Below are 22,008 nucleotides of genomic sequence, written 5' to 3'. Positions count from 1 at the left end.
GAACACCGGGTTAGCTTCTAGCTTCGTCGAGGCATGTAGACTCTGAAGGAGCTTCGGCAGATTGGAGTTGCTGTTTATCGCAGTAGATACGAGCGTCGAACCAGAAAGACACATCTTACATTTGACATTTTTTGTCTTTATACTCAACTAAAGTGAAATAATGAGCATATTTCCACTTTGAGAAACTCATCTTGCTCTTGCCTTGACTTGCCATTACAGACCTGAATAAACGGAGACACGCCCACAGAGCGTCTTCTTCGTGTTTACAGTGGTTCATCCACCAATCCTACAATGAGACGCTGCTGTAAGCTGGTTAGGCTGTAGTCTACACTTCAGCCCAAATTCATTCATTTATAAAAGTAACGGGTAACGCACCATACTGTAATGGTAACGGAGTTACTTTATTTTTACAGTATTGTTACAGTATTAGTTATTGTCAAAAGTAACGCGTTACCGGCACAACACTGTTTATTTGCATGTTTGTCACACTTTAATGTTTCAGATCGTCAAACTAATTTAAATATTAGTAAAAGATACACAAGTGAACACGACATGCAGATTTTAAATGAAGGGGAAACAAAATCCAAAACTACATGGCCCCGTGTGAAAAAGTGTTTGCCCCCCTGTTAAAACTGTGCTAACTTTTTTGTTCACACATGGCAAAAACATGGAACAGTGACCTTCCCAGGAGTGGCCGGCTGACCAAAATTACCCCAAGAGCACAACGACGACTCATCCAAGAGATCACAAAAGACCCCATAACAACATCCAAAGAACTGCAGCCTCACTTGCCTCAGTTAAGGTCAGTGTTCATGACTCCACCATGAGAAAGAGACGGCAAAAATGATCTACACAGCAGAGATCTAAGACTGAAACAGCTGCTGAGCAAAAAGAACATAAAGGCTAGTCTCAGTTTTGCCAGAAAACATCTTGATGATCCCCAAGACTTTTGGGAAAATACTCGAAAGTTTAACTTTTTGTAAGGTGTGTGTCCCATCACGCCTTGCATAAAAGTAACACCGCATTTGAGAAAAAGAGCGTCATACCAACAGTGAAATATGGTGGTGGTAGTGTGATGGTCTGGGGCTGTTTTGCTGCTTCAGGACCTGGAAGACTTGCTGTAATAAATGGATCCATGATTTCTGCTGTTTACTAAAAAATCCTGAAGGAGAATCTGTTTGTGACTTCAAGCTGAAGTGAACTTGGGTTCTGCAGCAGGACAATGATCCAAAACACACCAGCAAGTCCACCTCTGAACGGCTAAGGAAAGAAAAAATGAAGACTTTAGAGTAGCCTAGTCAAAGTCCTGACCTGAATCCTATTGAGATGCTGTGACATGACCTTCAAAAAAAGGTTTGTGCTTAAAACCCTTCAATGTGGCTGAATTACAACAATTCTGCATAGATGAGTGACCAAAATTCCTCCACAGCACTCTAACAGACTCATCACAAGTTATCACAAACGCCTGATTGCAGTTGTTGCTGCTAAGGGCGGCCCAACCAAATATTGTGGTTTTGGATTTTGTTTTCTCAATAATAAAACTGCATGTTCACTTGTGTTATCGTTATCGTATCATTCGTTGTTCAATCAGGCTCTTCGTCGCTTTCTAAAATAAAGAGTAACTGGGAATCGGACCTTAATTATAATTTCACGGATGAGGAATGGTCCAAGGCCCTTGGTCGTGTACATTCCTCCTCTATATGCGCCCGTCATTCGTTAATACAGTGATCAGTGATGGGTGTCGGCTACTCTTTATCATACTTTTTGGCTTTGCCCAGCCTTGACCTCTTTCTGGACATCAGTTTGTAAATCAATCTCTAAATACTTCATTTTAGATATTAAACCATGTCCCCTAATAGCATTATTTGGAATCAACCCCACAAATCCCTCCTTGTCATCCTTACAATCAAACATACTCGCCTTTTGTTTTATAGTAGCAAAGAGACTTATATTACTGAACTGAAAGAATCCTCAACCACCCAGTTCTTCTTATTAAATACATGACCTGTCTCAGTTTATTCAAATAGAAAAGATCAGATTTACATTACTTGGTATTACGGAAAAGTTTTACACCACCTGGCAACCATTCTTATTGTATTTAAGAAAAAAAGGAACAGGAAAAAAATGTAATCCTGTTCTTTTTGTTTAGCCTTTTTGAGCTCTTCCCCTTGCCCCTGACTTCTTGGTAGATGTAGAAAGGAGAAAGAACGCCAAGTGTTCTAAGGAAGCAAATAAAAGCAAGACTGCTTAGAGGTTGTTACTTTGGCAACTGAACATAATCACTAAAGGTTTTGCATTGGCCGGGAATCGAACCCGGGTCAACTGCTTGGAAGGCAGCTATGCTCACCACTATACCACCAACGCCACTCTGGCAGGGGTGAACATCGCCGAATGAATCCATGCTAGAAGAACGTTGGTTGTTTTGAACTTCTCAGCAAACCGGTTCATTCTCCTGCTCTACTGCAACTGCGAATGTATGTAAAAGTGCAAACAGTGACCAAGAAGCTTTTCCCTGCGGTAGTTTCTGTAGTGTAGTGATCATCACGTTCGCCTCACACGCAAAAGGTCCCTGCTTCTACACCAGGCAGAAACAAGGTTGTGATTTTGAAGCTAGTGTTACATTCTTAGGCCTGTAAACTGTGTTACTCGACAGCATTAGAGAAATGTAGAAAACTTTCTTTTATATTGTTTCTGTAGTGTAGTGCTTTAAGTGTTATTGCTGCTGTTTGAACTACAAAAATGTTCAAACAAGTTAAATGTTCCTTATTTTAAAATGTGCAAATGCAATTATAGGAAAATAAACAATTTTTTTATTTCAATAAAATCTGAATTCAAGAAATTCCTGGAAAAAAATGACTTTGACTTATTTTACACACAGAACTGTGCAGTAAAGCTGAAACTCTACATCTTCAAACTGCATCATGTAACTGAAAAAAAAAGCAAAACTTTACAGGATGTGGTGTTTTGCACAATGTGGCACTGAGAACCAGTTTCCCTCTCCCTCCTGACCTCCCTCCCCCTCAGCATTATGACCCCGAGACACAGCCCCCATGAGGAGGTCATACGGCGTTTGAAAGGAAGACAAAAATCATGGTTTAACTTCATCTTTTAATAATTGTGCAATTTTACTTTTGTCACATTTTCCCAAAAGTTTATCATGTGGATTTTAATTATTTAGTTTAAAAGCATCCTCCAGTTGAGAAACACTGATTTAGAATCAGGATTTAAATGATGTCGAACACTTCAATAAACAAGTGATTTCATATTTTAGATTTTTATTGATTTTATTAATTATTATTGAACATGGAGAGGTTTAGCTTTCAGTTCCTGTCCTTGATGTCCAGACTCACTTGCCTTTTTTTTCTATTCTTTTCTTTTTTTTAATGAAATGGGTGATAGTTGTCTGATCCAGTGCGGCAGGGGAACAGATATAGAACTGTGAGACTTCAGTGCAGACCATACCGCATTGTGACACCTCAAACCACCACCGTGAGAACTCGCTGAGAATACCTTAGAGTCTGTTGTGTGACATTTGCGACAAAGGATAGGACAAGAATTCCAATCACGATGTTTCGCTGGTTCAGTTGTCCATAGAACATAGCCACAGAAGGTGATGGTGTAGTACGTTACAAAGGTGCTTTGCATGACGAAGTCCGTGAACAGAAAACTGTGAGTGCTCGGAGAACCCACTGAGCTGGCAGGAACTCCAAACGATTGGGCAAGGGTAATAGCCCTACGCACATGATAGATACGGGTGATCAGCTGAAGTCCTGCAGGAAGATCATAGACAGAGTTCTGGATGGAATCTAGCCACATTCCAACTGGGAAGAACATGTCAGCGTGGTGCAGAATGTCGATCACCGGTCTGAATGGGTCCGCATCAGTTTCCCAAACGAATTCGTCCTTTTCTGGTGGAAACCTGAACCATTTACGGGGGCCAATTACGGCACCGTTTACCTAAAGGACAGGTGGGCTGGCACCACAGGCAATTCTTTTGAAGAACAAGTAAATAACAAGCATCGCAGGTAGCTCCAAAGGTTTCAAAGTTTAAGCGATACCCCTCAGCACATGCTTCGATGTACGCACACGTGCCTTGATGCAGACGCATACCTTGCAGAAGCCTCCTATGTTCACCAGCTGCCATGTTCCTGCACACAGCATAAAATACACACAACAACAACATGATTTATATACGATATAATCAAAGAATCAGAATTAAAGCGTAGAAAGAGTTCAGTGCTTTTAGTTATAAGGAAACGTTTGTTACAGTCATTTTTTCTTATTGACTAGGGCCATAATCCCTCCATCCAAATCCACATAGATGTTTTGATCCATATCTGTGGAGATGTTTTCTGTAGAAGACTCTTCACCTGTAATTTTATACACTGGGAGCTGTACGTATTGTCTAAACAATGACAAGGAATTCCACAACAGATAAAACATGCCACGGCTGCAAGGATTATTAAAATTGTAGTCCCAGTCTGACCCTATTCTACTCTATTTATTAGTATATTATGTTAATTATACTTGGAGTAAACAGGTTACATGAGTTTGATTAAAATATGGGATAAATAGGTTAAATTAAGCTACTTCATTGTATCTAATAGATTCTATACTAATTATTAGGTCCATTTGTTGGATTAATATAAAAAGCTAAACTATAAAAGCTAAGATTAGCTAGCCGGCTAGTTACCCATGCTAATGTTGCTAAATAATGACTTTGTACTTTTCGAGTCTTCTACTAAATAATCTACAATATTCTGCCATAATTATTTAGACGACTTACCAGGTACCTGTATGAAGAAATGTTCAATAGAAGAGAATTTGTAATGTTTTTTTAGTTGCTGCTAATCGCTGCTGCTTCTTGCTGCTGTTTGTTTGTTTGGTGGTTGTCAATTTTAGTGTCTCTTTACTTACAATTGGTAAATTCACAAATGAGAAACAAAAGCACGCCTGAATTATATAGACGTGTCACACTGTGACATCACACCTAGATGCCCGCCCTCTGCCTGTGACATCATCATGTCACTCACTTTATTTCTCTCTCTCACACACACACACTCTGCGCATGTACAGATTACAGAGGGAAGATTACACACAAACCGGAAGTTGACCCGAGTGACTATATGAATGTTGTAGAATCATAAATGACCAGATGAAGCTGACTGAGGTGAACCCCTGAAACTAACCCAGGAACAGAGTAGGAACATTCTGACCACCTGCTGGTTTCTTTTTGAGAGACTGCTGAAAGGAAATTTCTTGAACTATCTATGGATTCAGTCTCGGTCGACCTTATTGTTTTGAATAGAAGTGACAGAACTGAACTCTTAAACCGAGTAACTTGAACTGAATCTAAAGAGTCGAAATCATCTAATCGAATCTTTTTGAACTGAATTGACCAAACTGAATGGACTGAATTATTAAAATGAATCTATTAAATAGTTATTTCTGATGTTTTTCTACTAACTGCAGTTGTCAAAAGTTATACTTGAACTATGATGTTATGAGGCTGCATTGGAACTAAACTTTATAGTATTGTGTGCATCAGATGAACCCATGAAGAACTCATGTATTGTAAACTGATTTAATCTCTGTGTTATTGTGATTTAATATTTAAACTGATGCTGTGAATACTGTTCAATAACTGTTTATTTTATTACTTTAACTTCTGTTCATGTAAAATTGGGTTTAAACAGAAACACACACTATATTTAAGATATTTATTTATTTTGAAGTAATAAAAAATATTCAGTTACAATAATCAGTGATATTTTTGTAATTTATTATATGTAGGACATGTCCAGCTTGATCTCCTCTTTTTCTTTCTCTGGTTTTCTTTCTCTAGTGCTGAAGTCATATTGCTGAACAGCTGTACAGCTTCCTCCAGTCACTCTCGGTTTCCATCCTCATTTCTCTTCCTCACCTAAGAATCTTTGTTTCCTCAGAGATTTTCTGCGACTCTTTGGGCTTGTAGAGGTTCAGCTTTCTGTTTCTGCTGTTTCTCATAGTCAGAACCCAAAGTGCCCTCAGCTGAGCTTTATGTTTCTCCAATTGCTCTTGGTTTCTCAGAATGATCTTTTTGATGATATATTTTTATGGAGAGCAAAATATTTGAAGTTATTTAAAGTTTAATTTGATTTATTCTGGAATAATTTTCCTGTCTGTTTTTATTAATATTTATGTTAAAAAAGCATTGTTTTAGTGTGTTCAATAAATGTTTATCCTGTTCGGCCCACGACCTAAAGTGTGCTTTGAGGTTTGGCCCCCTGTGCAATTAAGTCTGACACCCTGATATAGATAAATCTATACATGCAAAACTGTTCATTTATTTTCAGGATTGAGTAACAATTTATAATATATAAACTTTAATCAAGTTTTATTGGTGTCCCCCTGCCCACTTTTCAAGAACTGTATACATCCAGAGTGAGAATAAGGGCTTTGAAAATCATGTTAGCCACTACACAATGGAACCAGTTAAGGGACCCTAATGGTGGAATTTCTTTCCCGCTAGCAGGATACGGTTTATTTTATATTTACTTTCATTGTATTTTTTATTTAAAAATCTTGGCCTGCTAGCACATGGGACTCAGCTTTTGTCTCTCTCCCTAAAGTTTTATGGCCACTTTTGTGTGTGAAGCAGAGGTGATCACAACCATGCTATGGTTTAAAAGAAGAAGAAACACACTCTTACATAATATTTGTTTTATACATGATTCCACTGGGAGTCAAACCCAGAACCTCCTGCATGTAAAGCAGAAGTGATGAATCACTACATGGAACCTGTTTTTTTGTTTTTTGCATTAAGTGCATTAAGATGCTGGAGATCTTTCACTCGGTGGTCATGAGCCTACTGTGTGTGGTCTTCTGAGGAAGCAGCATTTTACTCAGTAATGTCAGCAGCAGTAATAAACTCATTTGCTTGGCTAAAACTATTATTGGGCAAAACCTGGGAACATTTGAGTCAGTGAGTTTTCTAAGCTTAATTCATATTTTTCCACTGAGATTTTGAGAGAGATGTTTATCTTTATGCACATTGGACATAATTCTTCTTAGCAACAGGTTCCATAGTGTAGTGGTCATTATGTCTGCTTTACACGCAGTAAGTCCTGGTTTTGAACCCCAGTGGAACCATGACCTTGAGTCTCTGATTCTACTTGTGGAATGCTTTTTGTCCAATGCTGTTACAAGCACAACGCAGAAAAATGCCAACCTGTTGTTTTTTTATTTGCAGAATTGAGTAAAGATTTGTGGGAATATCTTCGCTTTCTTAACATAACTGTTCACAAAAACATAAACCTCATTTACGTTTGCCAGCTGCATGGTTCCACTGGGGGTTGAACCCAGAATCTTCTGCATGTAAAGCAGATGTGATGACTACTATATTATGGAACCACACAAATAAGCAGAAATATCGATTCAGGCAAAATGTTTTCCAGATTGCAACTATACAGTTTTTTTTCCACTGAGATTTTGAGAGAGATGTTTATCTTTATGCACATTGGACATCAACCTTCTCAGCAGCAGGTTCCATAGTGTAGTGGTCATCACGTCTGCTTTACACGCAGAATTTCCTGGTGTTCGAGCCCCAGTGGAGCCATGGCCTTGAGTCTCTGATTCTAAATGCTTTTTGTCCATTGCGGTTACAGGGCCCATGCACGCGATGAACATCAGGTGAGGGTCCCGAAATGGTTCCTCCATATGAAGAAGGACATGGGTGAGATGCAACCTTCCTGAACTCATTAAAAACTGGATATGCTGAGAGAGCTTGATGTGGTCCTTCATGGGAAGAAAGTGTAAATGACATTGTAAGAGGGGGACAGACGGGTCGACCTGTTAAGACAGATGTGGTGTCATAGGAGCTTCTGTAGTTGGTCTCTCCCAGAGTGATTCCTTTAGTAAAACTCATTTGATTTTCTGTCAAATTCCTTCTCTTTAAGGAACATCAAACATCACTGAATTTACTAAAGTGGATTTCAGGAAAGTGATTGAATGCTCTCTGTGATGAAGAGACATTAGACATGATTTGAATTGAAAATCTTTATTCCTTTAAATAAATCTTTTAATTAGAATTTAATATAAATTAAAGATGGTAAAACAACATGCACACTAAAGTACATGAAACGTTCGTATTTCACCATCTTCCTCTATTCCTGAATCATTTTCCATCTCTTCAAGTTGCTTCAACAGATCCTCGAAGCTGTCGACATCAAAGACTGGTACAGAATCCAGGATCTCTGTGCTGTTGTGGGGGTCTTCAGTATGATTCTGGTCTCCAGACTGGATAAAAAAGTCACAATCCTCATTTAACATGGAAAAGATGTCGTTGTTGAGCAAAGTGATTTCCTCCTCGTCCTCGAGCTGAACCTCACTGCTTGTACAGTCAGACCCATAGCAGGTGCTGTAAACAGAAGTGCACAATTTTAGCTGCATATTAAAGTAAATGAGTGGCGATTATGGCGATTATTTAAGATGCAGAGTAAAACTTCATTTGCATGTCATTCTTCTGAAACTGTTCCAATGCAGTTTACTAACTCACTTGGTCTGGCAGAAAGTCGACTCAGAAACAGAAGGGAAAAGAGGAGGATCAAAGCAGAAGTCTTTAGGAGACAGCAGTTCTTGGTGGCTAAGGCCGGGGAACTGATCACTAACTTCAGGCACGAGGTCATGGACTGGTACTTCTTCTGGCATGTTCATGACTATGTGGTGGTTTGGTTGATGATCAGGTCTCCTCTGTGAGTCACTACTCTGCAAACTGCCTTTTCTCCTTCCCTTCTTTGGAAGCGGTTTATAAACCCAATCTACATGATAGAAAAGAAGAATTTAAAGAGTAAGAAGCAACATAAAAACAATAAAAGTGTCAGAATTGATGCGTTTGTTTTGTTATTTTGCCATTTGTCTATAAAGAAAGTTCACCTACCAGGAAACAACTGTTCATGTTCCTGTTTAAGCCTCCATGATTTAGTGTAGTAGGGTTTCTTCTGTTCTTCACTCAGTTTGTTCCACGCGATCCCAAGCTGCATGCTGATCTCTGCAGAGCTGCTATTTGGATTGGCCTTGGAAAAGATGGGCGCTGTTTCCTCGCCCAAACCATGTAGGCATTCATTGGCCTTCTGATGTTGCCTTTTTTATCTCTGCACTTGGCAACGTTAAATTTATCTACAAAATAAAAAACAAACTTTAAGTTAAACAGAAATCATTATAAACTTCTAGTTAAAACAGTGAACAGAACAGAGTCATGCAAAACTGCACCAGTCTTAAACACACACAATGTTGTAGTACAAATATTTTATAAGTGCTGCATTACTCAGTCAGTACAAAATCATTTTATATTTCCTGCATGACAGATTGATATTTAATGTGGTTTTAGGAACTAAATGATAACTATATTTCATTGTCTCTGTACTTGTTCTCTGTACAATGACAATAAAGTTGAATAAAGTTGACAGCAGGAGAAGCAGCTGTAGCTGTTACCCGTCTTATTATCTGTCATTATTTCTCCTTCTTTCTTCTGAAAGTCGCTCTTTCTGGCTGAAAAATCTTTTTTGGTGTCTTGGAGAGCGGATTGTTCAAAACATTGACGCTTATCACTAAAAACAATTAAAAACATTTCAGCTGTTTGTTTGCGCTTCATTGCTGTGGTCAGTAAATGTTTGTGTTGAACTGCAGCACAACAAAGTTGTCATGACAATAAAAGCGAGTCCAGGGGCTATCAGAGATACCGACGTCACAAAAGAGGCGGGGCTTCAATGATTAAAATGCAGACGCCGAAGCTGAAAACGGGTGGTGTTAAGACAAGCTGAAGTGGTGTGTGATTGTAAACCCTACACGAGTTCCTATAGCGCTCCTCTGTTTAGACACAGTCGGGTATTAAAATATTTATAATTATATTATTTAATATAAATCACGTGTTTGCAGTTTGGAATGTGATTTTGATAAAAATGTGGGATTTAATTTGATGTGTAATTAGTTTGTACTGCATGTTGTGACCTGTTGTTGTTATACTTAAATTAACCATTAGGGGGAGTAGAAGTGCATTGAAAGTAGTGAATGAGAGAACACGTGATTAGCGCGTGTCAGATGTGTGTTATGAGCTATTAGAAAAGAAATCATTCATTCATGCTACCTGGCCTCGCTTCCTTCTGTTTCCTGACAACACTGCACTTTTAACAGACTTTATTTCATTTTCCTTAGATTATTCATTATACTTACCTTCTCTGAACTCAAACAGATTTTGTACTTAAACACATGGTAGTATTTATAGTCTCTTGTCATCCTTCAATTATAATCATCTACTTATTAAGACGTTTGTAAGCAAGAAATTATCATTAGGATAAAGGAATCTGGTAAATTAATCACAAGGTAAATTAACTGTAATACATATTTTTTATTGAATACAATCAGGTCCAAAAATGTATTTAAAAAAGAAAAAACATTAATGAAAGATGTGATTGATTTTGATCTGCTGCCAGTCTTTTTACAAGCACTTAGTGTTTTCTCAACTGGTCCACGACTACACCATAATATGTATGGGATTTTTATATTGGTATTAAAATAAGAAAATAAACTCCTATAAAATCATCTCAGCAGTAATAAAATCAAGATTTGGTCATTTCTGTAAAAAGCTTGGTGTGAATGGACGTCTCTGTTCACCTGTGTACAGCAGCACATGGGGAGGACAACAAATAATGACAAGAAACAAAAAAGTGACAAACTTCATTTGGATTTGACTTTTCCTTCATCACCCTTATAGCTGACATGCCATCATTATACACACACAATGAATGTAACACTGATTTGAGGTGATCCATGAAAAAACACTTTCTATTAGTCAGTTCTATAAATGTTAGTTTTAAGACTAACGAGGCATAAAAACAATTCAAATGTTTACACGTGAGATTCGTAACACCACTTCCACAAATACAAAGTGCCCTAGTGTAACATTTGATCAGATATCAGCAAAAACAACTTCCTCCTTTCTGCTAAATCTTGATATTCAAATCCTTGTTTAGTCAATTATTCCCTGGTTCTCCTACAGCTGATGTTCTACTGTATACACAACACATCATCTACAGGAATCTTTGATATCCCCAGACCTGAGGTGAGATACTGAACAGGAACGAGTGAGATGAGACTTTAAACTGCTGCTCAGAGACGAGTCCATAACATCTTCTCTTCATCTTCTTCCTCTTGATCTCTTCATCTTTTTCCTTCTCCTCCTGATCCCCTGGTGTTGGACAGAAATATCCTTCTGTAACCTATAACATAAAGCTGTTCAAACACTATGTGCAGAAATAGAAACATATCTCTCAAAATCTAACTGGAAAAATATTAATGAAACTTAAAAAAATTTACTGACTCAAATGTCACAATCATCTCCACTGTTTTGAGCATGAGCTTTATGAGAGTCTCCTCACTGTTCACATAAGGCTACATAACCCCTACAGAGAGACTGCAGGAGTTCATCTCTCATAGACTGTTTCTCTGCCTCCAAAATCACAGACAGAAACGTCTCTGCTAAGGACTAAATAAGACGAAAGAAAAGGATCATCCAATATCCAACTAAATCACACATGTACTCAAATCATGTATATAAAACAAATATTAAGGAGTTAAGACTTGACTGTAGACCCGGTTTGGGAAAACTATTAGACTTTGTTTAAACCAAAACCTGGAGTAAACGTTTTTACACCACAAACCATATCTACTGTTCATTTTAAGAACATCAGGGCACTGAATTAACTTTTACAAATGAGAAAACTCAAATCCACAGCTACACAATAAAGTTGTTTGAATTGTGTGCACTAAATAAAACAGAAGATAATAACTGACCTTGTTTACACAAAACACAGATGTGACCGATTTTTCCTCATCTGTCAGAGCAGGAAGTTTACAACTCCCTTTAAGTAGTGCAGAAACCCAGTTAGTAGATAATAAATCATAACTGGCATCATGAAGAGTTTCCAATGCACAAGCGATGAGGGATTGTGTTTTGTTGTGTTTGTGCAGCATCGATTGTGCTGTGCAGCACACGTTGGGACATGTCTGATGCAGTTCTTCATGGGTCCTGCATATAAAATAAATAAATAAATAAATAATAGAACAAAGCTGCATGTTTTATTCCTGCATAATGAATACAGTCTACAATCTGATCATTTCTGTACATGTTAAAGGTGTGTTGTGTAAAATAATTTACTAAATGAAATGAAAGGTGCTCAGATCACACATCTCATTTTACTGTACACTTTTTCTTTTCTTTTTTATTTCTTGTAAACAAAGCTCAGTTATCACGAGCTGGAAAGAGCTGCATTCCACTTCCTGCCAGGTGCGTCACAGTGCACGTCACGCGCTCTTTCACCACTAAGAGCTTCTAAAGATGAATAAAACTAAGAACTCGCCCACACGGGGAATAAAAACCTCCCATGTGTCGTTAAAATCCTGCACTCATTGGCTACATTTTCTATGGAACATGTTTCCACACTGCTACTGGCTGAAAATAAAAGATAGGAACTGAAAGGTGGTGCAAAGCAAAACGTCTCCACAAACACCTGCAGAGTTCAGTTGTATCACTGATAAGATTCTACCTGTCTTTGTCTTTTTTTAGTGGTTACTCTCATTTGTTTTTTAACACTATATTCTACCAGAAATATTTATTTTTTACCACCAAGATGTCGTTCTTTATGCAAAAGTTACTCTAAAACAGATACAAACAAAAGACCAAAAATGTTTTACAGTATGGTGTTCAGTGGAACCTTATCTTTCCAAATAAACAGGAATTTGCAGCAATTGTGCGTTTGGAAGCGTTTGTGACTCGTTATTACAATTATAGTGTAAGTACTGTTTTTATGCATGTTGTTTGTGTGTATTGTTTACACAAATTTAGGAAATACATTCGTTATAAGTGTTCCATTGAAAAACAGTGATCTAAGATTGATGCTCGAGGCTTAGACCTTTAGAATGATATATAATTTATCATGATAATTTATACCCCTTTTCATTTAATCTATTGTTAACTTACACCAGCAAACAGTGGTCACTTCAGGTGGCTCCGCCTCCTCTGGTCAGGCTCTTGCTCTTGATTGGTCCTTTTTTCCCTCAGGCCTCCATTACAATTACCAGGTCGAAAAAAAATATCAGTGATTATTGTAACTGAATATTTTTACTTCCTTCAAAATAAATAAATATCTTAAATATAGTGTGTGTTTGTTTCTATTATTAAATTATTATTGGACATCATTTAAATTTAACTAAGAATTAAAATCCACATGATAAAATGTTGGGAAAACGGGACAAAAGTAAATGATAATAAAATAAAGGTTCTGTTTAAACCCAATTTTACATGAACAGAAGTTAAAGTAATAAAATAAACAGTTATTGAACAGTATTCACAGCATCAGTTTAAATATTAAATCACAATAACACAGAGATTAAATCAGTTTACAATACATGAGTTCTTCATGGGTTCATCTGATGCACACAATACTATAAAGTTTAGTTCCAATGCAGCCTCATAACATCATAGTTCAAGTATAACTTTTGACAACTGCAGTTAGTAGAAAAACATCAGAAAGAACTATTTAATAGATTAATTTTAATAATTCAGTCCATTCAGTTTGGTCAATTCAGTTAGAAAAGATTCGGTTCGATGATTTCGACTCTTTAGATTCAGTTCAAGTGACTCGGTTCAAGAGTTCAGTTCGGTCACTTCTATTCAAAACAATGAGGTCGACTGAGACTGAATCCATAGATAGTTCAAGTAATTTCCTTTCAGCAGTCTCTCAAAAAGAAACCAGCAGGTGATCAGAATGTTCCTACTCTGTTCCTGGGTTAGTTTCAGGGTTCACCTCAGTCAGCTTCATCCGGTTTGTGTAATCTTCCCTCTGTAATCTATACTTGCGCAGTGTGTGTGTGTGTGTGTGTGTGTGTGTGTGTGTGTGTGTGTGTGTGTGTGTGAGAGAGAGAGAGATAGAGAGAAATAGAGAGAGAAATAAAGTGAGTGACATGATGATGTCACAGGCAGAGGGCGGGGCATCTAGGTGTGATGTCACAGTGTGACACGTCTATATAATTCAAAGCGTGCTTTTGTTTCTCATTTGTGAATTTACCAATTGTAAGTAAAGAGACACTAAAATTGACAACCACCAAACAAACAAACAGCAGCAAGAAGCAGCAGCGATTAGCAGCAACTAAAAAAACATTACAAATTCTCTTCTATTGAACATTTCTTCATATAGGTACCTGGTAAGTCGTCTAAATAATTATGGCAGAATATTGTAGATTATTTAGTAGAAGACTCGAAAAGTACAAAGTCATTATTTAGTGACATTTGCATGGGTAACTAGCCGGCTAGCTAAGATTAGCTTTTATAGTTTAACTTTTTATATTAATCCAACAAATTGACCTAATAATTAGTATAGAATCTATTAGATACAATGAAGTAGCTTAATTTAACCTATTTATCCCATATTTTAATCAAACTCATGTAACCTGTTTACTCCAAGTTGTCATTGTTTAGACAATACGTACAGCTCCCAGTGTATAAAATTACAGGTGAAGAGTCTTCTACAGAAAACATCTCCACAGATATGGATCAAAACATCTATGTGGATTTGGATAGAGGGATTATGGCCCTAGTCAATAAGAAAAAATGACTGTAACAAACGTTTTCTTATAACTAAAAGCACTAAACTCTTTCTACGCTTCAATTCTGATCCTTTGATTATATCGTATATAAATCATGTTGTTGTTGTGTGTATTTTATGCTGTGTGCAGGAACATGGCAGCTGGTGAACATAGGTGGCTTCTGCAAGGTATGCGTCTGCATCAAGGCACGTGTTTGTACATCGAAGCATGTGCTGAGGGGTATCGCTTCAACTTTGTCACCTCTAGACCTACCTGCGATGCTTGTTATTTCCTTGTTCTTCAAAAGCATTGCCTGTGGTGCCTGGAGCAGTCCACCTGTCCTTTAGGTAAACGGTGCTATAATTTCTTCCGTAAATGGTTCAGGTTTCCACCAGAAAAGGACGAATTCGTTTGGGAAACTGATGAGGACCCGTTCAGACCGGTGATGGACATTCTGCACCACGCTGACATGTTCTCCCCAGATGGAATGTGGATAGATTCCATCCAGAACTTTGTCTATGATCTTTCTGCAGGACTTAAGCTGATCACCCGTATCGTTCATGTGCGTAGGGTTATTACCCTTGCCCAATCGTTTGGAGTTCCTGCCAGCTCGCTGGGTGCGCCAAGCACTCACAGTTTTCTGTTCACGGAATTCGTCATGCAAAGCACCTTTCTAACGTACTACACCATCATCTTCTGTGGCTATGTTCTATGGACAACTGAACCAGCGAAACATCGTGATTGGAATTCTCGTCCTATCCTTTGTCACAAATTTCACACAATCAGGAAAGACTCAATGGTATTCTCATCGAAATGTCACGGTGGTGTTTTGAGGTTTCATCATGAGGTGTGGTCTGCACTGCAGTCTCACAGTTCTATATCTGCTCTTTTGCCGGACTGGATTAGACGACTATCACCCATTCCAGTAAAAAAAAAAGGCAAGTGAGTCTGGACATCAAGGACAGGAACTGAAAGCTAAACCTTTCCATGTCCAATAATAATTAATAAAATCAATAAAAATCTAAAATATGAAATCACTTGTTTATTGAAGTGTTCAACATCATTTAAATCCTGATTCTAAATCAGTGTTTCTCAACTGGAGGATGCTTTTAAGATAAATAATTAAAATCCACATGATAAACTTTTGGAAAAAAATGTGACAAAAGTGAAATTGCACAATTATTAAAAGATGAAGTTAAACCATGATTTTTCAAACGCCGTATGACCTCCTCATGGATTCTTGCATCTTGCTTATATCCCTCTTGTGGGGCAGGGGGCTGTGGCTCGGGGTCATAATGCTGAGGGGGAGGGAGGTCAGGAGGGAGAGGGAAACTGGTCCTCAGTCCCACATTGTGCAAAACACCACACACCCTTATAATCTTACACACTGAGCATCTGAGAGGTGAAGCCTCTGTCACCTGTCATATTATAGACTACATCAGGACAATGTTAACAATTTCTACATGTTGTTAAAGTCAACAAGAAGCCAGTCATCACGTCCTGCAGCTGCCTGTAGTCTGTTCCCTACACTGCTATGTGTCAGGATAAAGGAATCATGTGCTGAAGCAGGTCAGTGTGCAACAATGTTTGTGAGGGTCATGTTAGAGTCACATATGACTTGCACTTTAACAGAAAGCTGTTTATCAGTGTTGGGCAGTAAAACCGATAACGCGTTACTTTTTACAGTAACTAATACTGTAACTTCGTTACCGTTACCGTATGGTGCGTTACCTGTTACTTTTTTAAATTAATTAATTTAGGCTGAAGTGTAGACTACAGCCTAACTTGCTTACAGCAGCGTCGCATTGTAGAATTGGTGGATAAACCACTGTAAACAGGAAGAAGACGCACTGTGGGCGTGTCTCCGTTTATTCAGGTCTGTGTGGCAGTAATGGGGAGTCGAGGCAAGAGCAAGACGAGTTTCTCAAAGTGGAAATATGCTCATTTATTTCACTTTAGTTGAGTATAAAGACAAAAACTTTTAAGTCAAATGTAAGCTGTGTCTTTCTGGTTTGAAGCTCGTATCTACTGCGATAAACAGCAACTCCAATCTGCCGAAGCTCCTCCAGAAACTCCATGCCTGAGGAGCTAGAAGCTAGAAGCTAACCTGGTGTTCTGTTCTACATTGTTGATAGTTTTCATACTTCAGCTGTGAAAGGAACATTTTTAAGAGCTCAACACAACAGCTTTTATGATGCAGAAGCCACTTTAGTGTTTGATTGTGAATATATTATTCAGCTTGTTTTGTTATTTATTTCAGAAATGCTTGTGATATATTTAGTTTGTGCTGCTCTGACTTTAATAAAATAGTGTTTAAAAATGACTTTGTGTTTAAGTCAGTTTTGTGTTTGTATAAACCATAACACATAAAAGGGCATTAATGGGAACATTAAAGAAGGTTCTTTAAACACTGCTGTTTATTAACATATACAAATTCCTTTTCATACGGAGTCTTTACAGAAATATGAGTGCAGTCAATTGTGTTGATTACATTTGTAAAACTGAACATTGCTGCAAAGTGCATTTTTATTTCAGCCTGTTCTTGCACAGTGAAGGGAAACCTGATGTATCGACTACCCACCTTAATAATAACATCCAAAATGACAGGCATTATGACACTCAGGGACAGATACCAGACCTATAGCATGAGATTTAATAGAATTATATTATATCTAAAGAAGATCTTTGTGAAAAAGTTGATTATATATAATATTTATATAAAGTATTTCCCTGTCTGCCATTTCCCACTAAAACAACCTGTTGTCATTAACCCCAGAGTGGTGAGGACCTGTATTTGGACGGGGATGGCATGGTTCTGGTGTGTTTCCCTCTGTAGTACTGGACCCAATTCAGCACATAGATCCTGGAGCACAGCTGTAGCAATCTAAATCAGCTTATTAGCCAGTCATCATCATGGACAAGAAATCATCATGGTCTCTGGAGACTCTTTTTCTCCTTAATCTTCCATTGGTGTAATCCTCCAGCAGTGCCATCATGCAGCATTACACACTGGAGCCACCACAGCATTTATGATTTATTCCAGCTCATTATGGAAAGATAAAATAAACTGATATTTGGTCCTGTGCCATGAACATAAATGCAATAAAAGCTACAGAAAAGCTCCTGCTTCCCTCTGTAGCAGGTATTTTGTTAGTGTTAAGATGGCAATATCCAAAAAGGGAAATCACGCATCAAGGTAAGTTTTAATGTACTTACTTGTTTGCGGGGATTGTCCCGTATGCCAGCCAATAGGGCTGCATATGTGTTCGTGTCTTGGTTATGCATTAATTGTTTAATGATAATTTCCTTTGGTGGGATGATTTCGTCGCGACATTGGTTTCCTCACCTTAGATGTAAGATGCAAGATTAGAAGATGTTTTTTACGGTTTGTCTATTATAGGCGATATTGTCTGAAGTATCCAAAAGAATCCACGATAATTTTCATATGCCCGAAAAAAATAGATTTATGAAAATTTATTGTTAAAAAAGTGAGAGAAAAGGAACTAAAGAAAAACGGACATTTTGAAAAGACTTTAAAATTTTTCCAAAGACTTCAATCTTGTTTTGGCTTTATAGTCGAATTTCTTTTCTCCTAACTTACAAAATTTGTGATCCAATTGGAGAGACTGGATTACTCTTTTTGTTTGAAGACTGCGATCCCCCTGGTGCCTTGCGCAGCTGTATTGTCTAAGTGTTATGTGTTGTGTGTACCGTCTGTGTATTAAGTGTTGTGTGTCTGTTCTTTGTTCTGTGTAAAGATTGGATGTATAGGAATTGTGCCGGTTATTGAACTAATCCTTATTTAGATCATTTGGCATTATGGAGTGAAATTGTATTACATCTAGATACTTTTTCCTAGAGATTTAGATGCTGCTAGAGGTTTCTACTATGCTCAAGGTTAACTTAACTCGTTATGCTCTGCACTGCAACAGGAAGTGGTGCATTCCAGCCTCAGCACAAAATTTAAGGAGGAGGTCCTAGAAAAAAGGGGAAGTTCATCTATTAGGGAATGGATAGATTTCCAATTTCATGTCCTGTAACTCACCTTTTGCCTGTAGTGACACCGACTGGTACTAATTTTTATCATAGCTTTACAATAATTCCAAACTCGCCTTTAAACCTTTTAGGAAGAGATATGATGCACAAAATGAGAATGGAAATTCTGTTTTTTGAAACCAATGTCTCACTGTCTTTTTCTTCTGTCCTTATGCTCTTAACTGAGCCACAGAGGTCCTGCCTGATGAACCAAATTTAGGTGAAGTTAACCCTAAATTATGGGCCTCTCACAAAGATGAGGCAGGTTTAATCCAGGTAAAGCCGTATCATGCACTCATAAAAACACACTATCCGATTTTTGTTAAACAATATCCATTGTCGAAAGAGAAGAATGTTGGCATTGCTCCAGTTATTGACGATTTATTGTCACAAGGTGTTTTGATCGAGACACATTCACCGTATAACACACCGATTAATCCTGTCTTGAAGGCAGATAAAAAATGCTGGAGGCTAACACAGGATTTACGTGAGATTAATAAATTAGTTATTCCGTTAGCTCCTTTGGTGCCCGATGTAGCTACCATTGTTAACTCTATACCAGAGACTCACAGATTTTTTACTGTGATTGATCTTTGTTCTGCTTTTTTCTGTGTCCCTTTGGCTTCAGAGACGCAGCCGCTTTTCGTGTTTACCTATAGGGACATCAATTCACCTGGACTAGTCTTCCTTAGGGTTTTGTTGACTTATCAGTCGAATTATACTAAACCTTTTTACCTCTATGTGCACGAACTTGGTGGTACGGCTGCGGGGATCCTAGCCCAGGAACACGGTGACAGATATCGCCCTGTTGCGTATCTTTCCAAATCTTTAGACAACATAGCACAAGGGTTGCCCTCGTGCTTGCGTGCAGTGGCTGCTGCGGCTCTGATGGTCCGGGATGCTGAGAAAACGGTGCTCTCACATCCTTTGATACTGTACACCTCACATCAGGTAACAGCTATTTTACACAACATATGACAGCACAACGTAGATCTGGTTATGAGACCACACTCTTGGCGACGGAAAACGTAACTATTAAGCCTCTTCTCAGCCGCATTCAGCTGTAGTAGCTCTGCGTGATCTGCTACACGATATTGACTTAGATGGTTTGACGACACACATGATTGCCTTAAACACATTGAAAAAGAGACCTCTTGTAGGCCCGATCTTTTAGATACGGCCCTGGAAGAGGGGGATTGTCTATATGTAGATGTTCATGTTCAAAACCTTCTGATGGTGTGTATTTATGTGGATATGCGGTTGTAAGATTACCTGATGTAATAGTTGAAGCTAAATCATTACCATACACATCAGCACAAGCTGCAGAGTTGGTTGCACTTACAAGAGCATGTCAGTAGTCTGAAGGTAAAGTAGTGACTATATACACTGATTCTAAGTCTGCTTATGGTGTTGTGCATGATTTTGCCACATGGAAGCAAAAAGACTTCAAAACAGCTGATGGAAAGCCCATAGCACATTTTAATCTTATAGGCGACTTCTTAAAAGCTGTTTAACTCCCTGCCAAAGTGGCCATAGTTACAAATATACCAGCTGTAGGAAATTTGAGATACATGTTGGTTATAGTTGACAGATTCAGTAAGTGGCCAGAAGCATTTGCATGTGTGACAGAGAATGCTAAAACGGTTGTCAAAATATTAACAAAAGAGATCATCTCTAGGTTTGGTATTCCTAGTGTGAATAAAAGTGATAACGGTACACCTTTTGCTTTGAAGGTAACACAACTTTTGGCTAAAAGCTTAGCAAGTGACTGTTATTTTAATAATCCCTATCACCCACAGTCAGCTGGAGTGGTAGAGAGAACAAACAGAACCTTTAAGAAACGTGTTACTAAAGCCTGCATTGAAACAGGCCGAAATTGGACTGTTGTTCTCCTGGTAGTACTCACAGAAATGAGAATGACCCCATCTTCAACAAAACTAACCCTTTAAAAGTTTTATGTTTTAACCTTTCCCGACCCCATGGGTCAGCGGATGCACTGGCACTTCTTCTTTAGGTAATTCTATCAGTGCTGATGTCTCACTAACTCTTCCCCTGCCCACATATAAGCCAACACACCCTTTTGTGCCTAATCAGCATGTCCTGATAAGAAGTCTGAAGCCTACCAAGGTCTGTGAGCCGAAGTATCTGGGTCCAGCGACTGTTCTAGCTGTAACCAGAACTGGAGTTCTGAGTGATTATCAGCCACAGTGGATACACGCAAGCAGGATCAAAACAGCACCCACTTATTCTATGCACTAATTGGTCTGTTGGCCTAAGAAGCCTACCTAAGTGAGTATTCAGGGCTGAAACAGTTGAGAGCCCACGGAAAGATCCTTTCTTTATAGTAGAAAGGGGGCCACCTCCGGGGTGAAGATCTGACTCACTTGACTGTTTAGTTTAGCTCACCCTGATACCTGCTCTAGGTCTAAATTCTATAACTATATGTGCATAGTTGTAACTAGACTCCGAATTTTTCTTATTCTCTTTGAATACATTATTCAGTAAGAAGAAACTGTTATGTATACCTTATAATACTGCTAATAGACATATTGGAATTGTACTTTGTATGTTGCAATGTTTGATGACGATGGTAAGACAGGCCATAAAGGCCTCGATTGGAGTGGTGATGATGAAGGATTATATGCATGTAGGGAAAGAATGAAATGGGGTCTGTATGTTTTTGTTTGTCTTTATCTTCTCATTTGCAGTTTGTGTCACCGGTTCTGTTCTCAGGATGAACATCCTATGTTTTGGTGTGTGATGCTGAATCATAAATGATTTAAAGTGGCCATTGTTAGTGTTAAGACGGTTCTCACACTGCTTTGCAAACATTTCTTTGTCTGGTCAGTGTCTATAGAATATTTACGATGTTAGTCTGTAAGGTAAACGGGGAGTCTTATCAGGGCTCACACATCTCCGGCTAGTATATCCTCTTGTTTGAACAGGAAACAACTTTAGGTCAGCTTTCTCTCCAATGTGTGTATATATACGTTCTGCTGCCTGCAATAAACCGAAGAAGACCATTTGCTGTGTGCAGTGTGATTCTTCCCTGAATTCAGAAAGGCACTACGGGCATCGCAGATCGTATGGAAAAAGTTTCATTTGGGCATGATAAATATCTAACAGTCACCCTTGTTCACTTTTTGAATATAATAATTAAAAATAAATATAAATAAACAGACGTTTTGTTTTATTTAAATGTTTACTTTTTGTGTAAATAATAAAAATGGACATAAATAAAAAACTTTTCAGAGCCTGGAACATCAACTAAAATAATATAATAATATGAAAAAAAAAACAGGCCAAGGTTTTTACTTGTATGTTCCTTTCTTTAATAATGAAGTAATTTCTGTA

General features: G+C 38.1%; 1 protein-coding gene and 1 non-coding gene across 4 annotated transcripts in view; both read right to left on the bottom strand.

The window, feature by feature from the left end:
- LOC124384584 (little elongation complex subunit 1-like) overlaps positions 1–22,008 on the bottom strand; it is a 294,671-nt gene that overhangs the window by 186,694 nt on the left and 85,969 nt on the right. The window lies entirely within an intron of this gene.
- trnag-ucc lies at positions 2,293–2,364 on the bottom strand. The gene has a single exon. It is a non-coding gene; the product is annotated as a tRNA-Gly (tRNA).

The sequence above is a fragment of the Silurus meridionalis genome, chromosome 4 (genome assembly GCF_014805685.1).
Source record: "Silurus meridionalis isolate SWU-2019-XX chromosome 4, ASM1480568v1, whole genome shotgun sequence".
Lineage (NCBI taxonomy): Eukaryota > Metazoa > Chordata > Actinopteri > Siluriformes > Siluridae > Silurus > Silurus meridionalis.
Note: the sequence above shows the minus strand (reverse complement) of the source record. Positions and strands in the feature narration are given on the sequence as shown.